This window comes from Sapajus apella, unplaced genomic scaffold (assembly GCF_009761245.1).
Source record: "Sapajus apella isolate SASKATOON/1434 unplaced genomic scaffold, GSC_monkey_1.0 scaffold26, whole genome shotgun sequence".
NCBI classification, from domain to species: Eukaryota; Metazoa; Chordata; class Mammalia; order Primates; family Cebidae; genus Sapajus; species Sapajus apella.
The window spans coordinates 12624331-12631727 of NW_022436966.1; positions in this window are offsets into that span (position 1 = coordinate 12624331).

Consider the following 7397-nt stretch of genomic DNA (forward strand, 5'->3'; position numbering starts at 1 on the left):
AGGTAGGTCTATGTTCCCTAGCCTTAAACCTGAGTAGCCTTTTGTGTCTACCTCTACCAAAAAAAAACCTGGTGAAATGATGCCTTGTGACTTCTAAGATTAGGTCATAAAAGGCAAAACAGCTTTTCCCTGCCTCTCTGTTAGGGCGCCTACCTTGGAAAAACCCTGAGCTGTTATGTAAATCTAATTACCTTCAAGCTGCCTTGCTGGAGACACCACACAGAGTTAGACAGGGGTATCTGAGGAGCCCCAGGTGTTCCAGTCTCCCCAGGATAGGAACCAGGCATGTAAGTGAAGAAACTTTTGAGATAAACTCGCCCCAACCAGTCAGGCTGCACTCTCATGAGAGATCTTGAACAGCACTGCCCTTGAGCTGCTCTAGAATTCTTGACACATAGAAACCTTGAGAGGTGGGCATAGTGGCTCACGCCTGTAATCCCAGCACTTTGGGAGGACGAGGTGGGTAGATCATGAGGTCAGGCGTTCAAGAGTAGCCTGACCAATATGATGAAACCCTGTCTCTACTAAAAATACAAAAATTAGCCAGGCGTGGTATACACCTGTAATCCCAGCTACTCTGGAGGCTGAGGCAGGAGAATCTCTTGAACTCAGGAGGCAGAGGTTGTAGTGAGCCAAGATTCCACCATTGCACTCCAGCCTGGACAACAGAGCGAGACTCTGTCTCAAAAAGAAAAGAATAGAAAAGACAAGAAAAGAAAAGAAAAGAAAAGAAAAGAAAAGAAAAGAAAAGAAAAAAGAAAATAAACCATGAGAGGTAAAAATAGTTATTGTTGTTCAAACCCATTAATTTTAGGGGTGATTTTATAGTCATAGTGTTTGGGAAAGGCAGCTAGACACATTTACCAAAATTGACTATAACTTGGGCCAAATTGTAGTTAGGTTTTAAAAAAATCATTTGGGGTGATTGCAATTTAGTCTTAAAAATAAGAACCTAGGGGCCGGGTACGGTAGCACACACCTATAATCCCAGCACTCTGGAAGGCCAAGCTGGGTGGATTACCTGAGGTCAGGAGTTTGAGACCAGACTGGCCAACTTGGTGAAAACCTGTCTCTACTAAAATACAAAAATTAGCCGGCTGTGGTGGCAGGCACCTGTAATCCCAGCTACTTGAGAGGCTGAAGAGATCAGGGAGGCGGAGGTTGCAATGAGCCGAGATTGACCGTGGTGGCTCATGTGGCACTTTGGGAGGCTGAGGCAGGCAGATTGCTTGAGGCAGGGAGTTTGAGACCAGTGTGACCAACATGGCAAAATCCCTTCTCTATGAACAATACAAAAATGAGCCAAGTGTGGTGGCACACGCCTGTAATCCCAGCACTTTGTGAGGTTGGGGTGGGTGGATCACTTGAGGCCAGGAGTTCGAGACCAGCCTGACCAACACGGTGAAACCCCATCTCTACAAAAAATACAAAAATCAGCCAGGCATAGTGGCACACACCAGTAACCCCAGGTACTTGGGTGGCTGAGGCACGAGAATTCCTTGAACGTGAGAGGTGAAGCCTGTAGTGAGCTGAGATTTCTCCACTGCACTGCAGCCTGGGCACCAGAGCAAAACTCAGTCTCAAACAAACAAACAAACAAACAATAAAACAAAAACCCACAAAATAAAACACAAAAAACCGGCTGATGCAGGAGGATCATTTGAACCCAGCAGTTTGCAGTTTGAGGCTGCAGTGAGCTGCCATCAGACTACTGCACTTCAGCTTGGGGGCAGAGTAAGATCCTGCCTCTCAAAGCAAAAAAAAAAAAAAAAAAAAAAGGGCCGGGCACGGTGGCTCATGCCTGTAATCCCAGCACTTTGGGAGGCCAAGGCAAGTGGATCACTTGAGGTCAGGAGTTTGAGACCAGCTTGACCAATAAAAATACGAAATTAGCCAGGTGTAGTGGTGCATGTCTATAGGATGCTAGCTACTCAGGAGGCCGAGGCAGGAGGATTGCTTAAACCTGGGAGGCAGAGGTTGCAGTGAGCTGAGACTGTGCCACTGCACTCCAGCTGGGAAGACAGAGCAAGATTCCATCTCAAAAAAAAAAAAGTCTAATGTCATTGGATAGAAAATATCTTCCCTAATCTGATAAGTGATTCAATTAAAAACTATAGCAAATTAAATAGTAAAATAGTAATAAAATATCAAAGATTTTCCTCTTGAAGTTGGGAGCAAGACAATGATGTCCACTATGTCTACATTGTCCTAGCAAGTATGAAGGCAAGAAAAAAAATGTGGAAGGCTCAAAACAGAAGAAAAAAACTATCGTTATACGGAATTGACATACTTCTATGTCAGGAAAATTCAACGTAATCTACAGAAAAGTTATTAGAATAAAAAAATTTTTAAAGAATTAAAACATTAAAAATTACAGAGAAATTAGAATCTGGCAAGGTTGTTGGATATGAGATTAATATACTATAATCGATTGAACTTCTATATACCATAATCAATCAGAAAATAAAGTTTAAGCAATACCATTAACATTGCATCAAACACCTACCTAACAGGCACACATATGAAATAGGAAAAAGAGATAGCATTTCAGTTGAAAAACTTGAAAGGTACCACACCATCTGAACCACATTATCAAAATGCGTAACAATCTAACCATGTGGAAATATCAGACAAACCCAAATCAAGGATATTTTACATAGTAACTGACCTGTATCCTTAAAAAATAAGACAAAGTCTAAAAACTTTGTGACTCCAAGTAAAGATTTAAAAAAAGAAAGAGGCCAGGCATGGTGGCTCATGCCTGTAATCCCAGCACTTTTTGAGGCTGAGGTGAGCAGATTGACTTGAGGTCAAGAGTTCGAGATCAGTCTGACCAGCATGGTGAAACCCAGTCTCTACTGAAAATACAAAAATTAACCTGGCATTGTGGCACATGCCTGTAATCCCAGCTACTTGGAAGGCCAAGGCAGGAAAATCACTTGAATCTGTGATGTGGAGATTGTAGTGAGCCGAGATCAAGATTGCGTCACTGCACTCCAGCCTGGGCAACAAGAGCTACACTCCGTCTTAAAAAAAAAAAAAAAAAAAACCGAAAAACCAAAATAAATAAATTAAAAAATAAAGAGGCCAGGTGCGGTGGCTCACACCTGTAATCCTAGCACTTTGGAAGGCTGAGGCAGGTGTATCCCTTGAGCCTGGGAGTCTCTAGTAAAAATACAAAAATCAGTTGGACATGATGGTGAGCAGCTGTAATCCCAGCTACTCGGGAGGCTGAGGCAGGAGACTTGTTTGAACCTAGGAGACAGAGGTTGCAGTGAGCCGAGATTGTGCCATTGCACTCCAGAATGGGCGTCAGGGTGAGACTCTGTCTCAAAAAAAAAAAAAAAAAAAAAAAAAAAGCTGGACGTGGTGGCTCACACTCGTAATCCGAGCACTTTGGAGGCCAAGGCTGACAGATCACCTGAGGTCAGGAGTTCAAGACCAGCCTGACCAACATGGTGAAACCGAAAATCAAACACCGCATGTTCTCACTCATAGGCGGGTGTTGAACAATGAGAACATATGGACAAAGGGAGGGGAGCACTACACACTGGGGTCTGTTGGGGAGAAATAGGGGAGGGACTGCAGAGGGTGGGGAGTTGGGGAGAGATAGCAAGGGGAGAAATGCCAAATATAGGTGAAGGGGAGGAAGGCAGCAAATCACACTGCCACGTGTGTACCTATGCAACAATCTTGCATGTTCTTCACATGTACCCCAAAACCTAAAATGCAATACAAAAAAAATTAAAAAAGAAAAAGTACTGCACAATTAAAAAAAAAAAAACGTAACAGGGTCTTGCTCTGTTGCCTGGGCTGGAGTGCAGTGGCATGATCTTGGCTCACTGCAACTCCCTCCTCCCAGATTCAAGCAATTCTCCCACCTCAGCCTCCCCAGTAGCCGAGATTAAAGGTGTGAGCCACCATGCCTGGCACATGGGTATACAAAATACTTTTGTAGAGAATGGGTTTTGCCATGTTGACCAGGCTGGTCTGGAACTCCTGGGCTCAAGTAATCCACCCTCCTTGGCCTCCCAAAGTGCTAGAATTAGGCAGGAGAATAGGACCTGAAGGCAGGAAACTTAGGGACTTCCGAAAACTAAATCAAATGGAAACACCTCAGCTATGACAGGAAATATCCTTTTCATTGACACAGGCTGTACCCTGAATAAATGATTTTGTAACTTTACTTCATCCTCTTCATTTACATAGGGCATACATCAAGTAACCAATGGAAACCTCTAGAGGGTACTAAATCCCAGAAAATTCTGTAACCAGGCTCTTGACCCCCTATGCTCAGGCCTGTTTTCACCCTTTGGAGTGTACTTTCATTTTCAATAAAACTCTACTTTTGTTGCTTTATTTTTTCCTTGCTTTGTTTGTGTGGTTTGTCCAATTCTTTGTTCAAGACACCAAGAATCTGGACACCCTCAACCAGTAGCAGGGTTACAGGCATAAGCCACCATGCCAGGTCTAGGATATCTTTTATAATAAACTGGCAATGTTTTTCCCTGAGTTCTGTGAGCTGTCCTAGCAAGTAAGTCAAACCCAAGGAGAGGGTTGCAGGAACCCTGGCTTGTACCCAGTCAGAAGTACCAGTGGCCTAAAGATAGCGTCAGAGTTTTCATTCATTCACTCACTCATTCGTTTATTTACTTATCATTCTTTTGAGTACGTAGTAGGTGTATGTATTTCTGGAGTACATGAGATATTTTGGTACAGGCATGCAATGTATGGCGTCAAAATTGAACTGGATCATAGGACACCCTGATGGAGAATACACTGAAGAATTGCTTGGTGGGATGAAATCCCCACACATTTTGGTGGCAAGGGTCTCAGAAGTCTTCTCTGTTGATTGTGAGATTAAAGGACAAAAAAAGGGTTTTCTTTTTGTAGAAATGGGGTCTCTACCTGTCGTCCAGGCTGGTCTTGAATTCCTGACCTCAGGCGATCCTCCCACCTCACGTCACCACACTCGGCCTGGTTTTTCTTTTTACACATGACACCTAAATGTAACATGTGATTCTGGATTAAATTCTGGACCAAGGTTTTTTTTAAAAAATTTTTTGAGACGGAGTTTCGCTCTTGTTGCCCAGGCTGGAGTGCAATGGTGAAATCTTAACTCACTACAACCTCTGCCTCCCAGGTTCAAGGGATTCTCCTGCCTCAGCCTCCCAAGTAGCTGGGACTATAGGCATACACTATCATGCCTGGCTAATTTTTGTATTTTTAGTAGAGACGGGGTTTCTCCATGTTGGTCAGGCTGGTCTCGAACTCCTGACCTCAGGTGATTCATCCATCTCGGCTTCCCAAAGTCCTGGGATTACAAGTGTGAGCCACCACGCCCAGCTAAAAAAATTTTTTTTAAATTTTGCCATAGGGGACATTAGTGAGATAATTGATTAAATTTAAATAAGGTATGCAGATGAGATAGTAGTGCTGTATCAGTGTTAATTTCCTGACTTTGATAACTGTATTGTGATTATGTAAGAGAATATCATTGTTTTTACAAAATACACATTGAGTTATTTAGAGGTAAAGTGGCATCATGTCTGCAATTTACTCAAAAGTATAAACAGAGGGGCCAGGTATGGTGGCTCATGCCTGTAATCCCAGTACTTTTGGAGGCCAATGCAGGTGAATACTTGAAGTCAGGAGTACAAGACCAGCCTGACCAACATGGTAAAACCCCATCTGTACTAAAAATACAAAAATTAGCTGGGTGTGGTGGTGCATGCCTGTAATCCCAGCTACTCAGGAGGTTGAAGCACAGGAATCATTTGAACCTGGGAGGCAGATGTTGCAGTAAGCTGAGATCCCAGCTGAGGTCTACAGACTGTTTGAGCCTAGGAGGTGAAGCCTGCAGTGAGCTATGATTGTACCACTGCACTCCAGCCTGGGTGCAAGTCTCAAAAACAAAACAAAACAAAAGGTGTAGTATTTGCATATAACCAATGCATATTCTCCTGTGTATACATGCCACCATGATCAGCCAATTTTTTAAAATTTATTTTTTATAGAGATGGGGACTCACTGTGTGGCCCCAGGTGGTCTCAAACTCCTGAGTTCAAGCAATTCTCCCACCTCAGCCTCCCAGTGTTGAGATTACAGGCATAAACCACCATGCCTGAGTTTTTAAAAAACAATTTTTTGTAGGTATGGGTTCTCTCTGTGTTGCCCAGGCTGGTCTTGAACTCTTGGACTCAAGGGATCACCCTGCTTTGGCCTAATTACTATTTCTTGACCTGACTGTTGTTTCCATAGATGTAGTCATCTTTTTATTATTTATTGATCATATTTACAATTAGTACACATTTCTGTATAGGTGTTACACTCCAATAAAATTTTTTTCAAAAAATCTAAAGATTTTATTAGTTGTTGCCCTTCAACTCAGCACAGTGACAGTAGAATTTTATCCAGGTATGTTCTACACATTATCTTCTTTCATTTCTGCTACTACAGGCATATTTCATGATTTTATGAGTATTATCATTTTATGAGTCTACCTATTTAAACTAAAGATGCATTAATATAGAAAGGAGAATAACATTTAAAAAATTACTGTACTCTAAAAGTCATTGTTTCTCTGTGAGGAGAGATGATGAATACATGAATTGTTTTTTCTCTCAGCCTCTAGTTGCTAAAGAACAGCCTAAGAGACATTCTGAAGAAGTAGGGAAAGGGGCTTACCAATGAGCTCGCAAGAGCGTTTGTTTGGATAGTGTCTACCTGAACGCCATTTCCCAGTCAGTCTCATTTAGATTAAAATACGGCTCTGGGTTGGGCGCAGTGGCTCACGCCTGTAATCCCAGCACTCTGGGAGGCTGAGGCGGACAGATCACCTGAGGTCAGGAGTTCGAGATCAGCCTAACCAACACGGTGAAAACCCGTCTCTACTAAAAATACAAAAATTAGTTGAGCATGGTGGTGTGCGCCTGTAGTCCCAGCTACTTGGGTGGCTGAGGCAGGAGAATCACTTGAACTCAAGGGTTGGAGGTTGCAGTGAGCTGAGATGGCGCCACTGCACTCTAGCTTTGGCGGCAGAGTGAGACTCTGTCTCAAAAAAATAAATACATAAAAATAAGTAAAAAAGGTATAGCTCCAAGTCTTTTCTTTAACGTTAAAGTCTGACATTAACACCTCAAAGCAGAATCTTGTTATTTCCAGTGGTATTCGTTTTCATGAATTCATTTGTTTAATGCTGGAACTATATATAATTCTTTTTTGTTTTGTTTTGTTTTTTATTTTGCAGCGCATAGTAGAGGTGTGAGACTATATATGATTATATAATTCTCTTGGCTGTTTTCTGAGAAAGCTTACAGGAGGAATGGAGATATATATATATATATATATATATACATATGTATTTTTTTTTTTTTAAATGGAGTCTCAGTCTATTG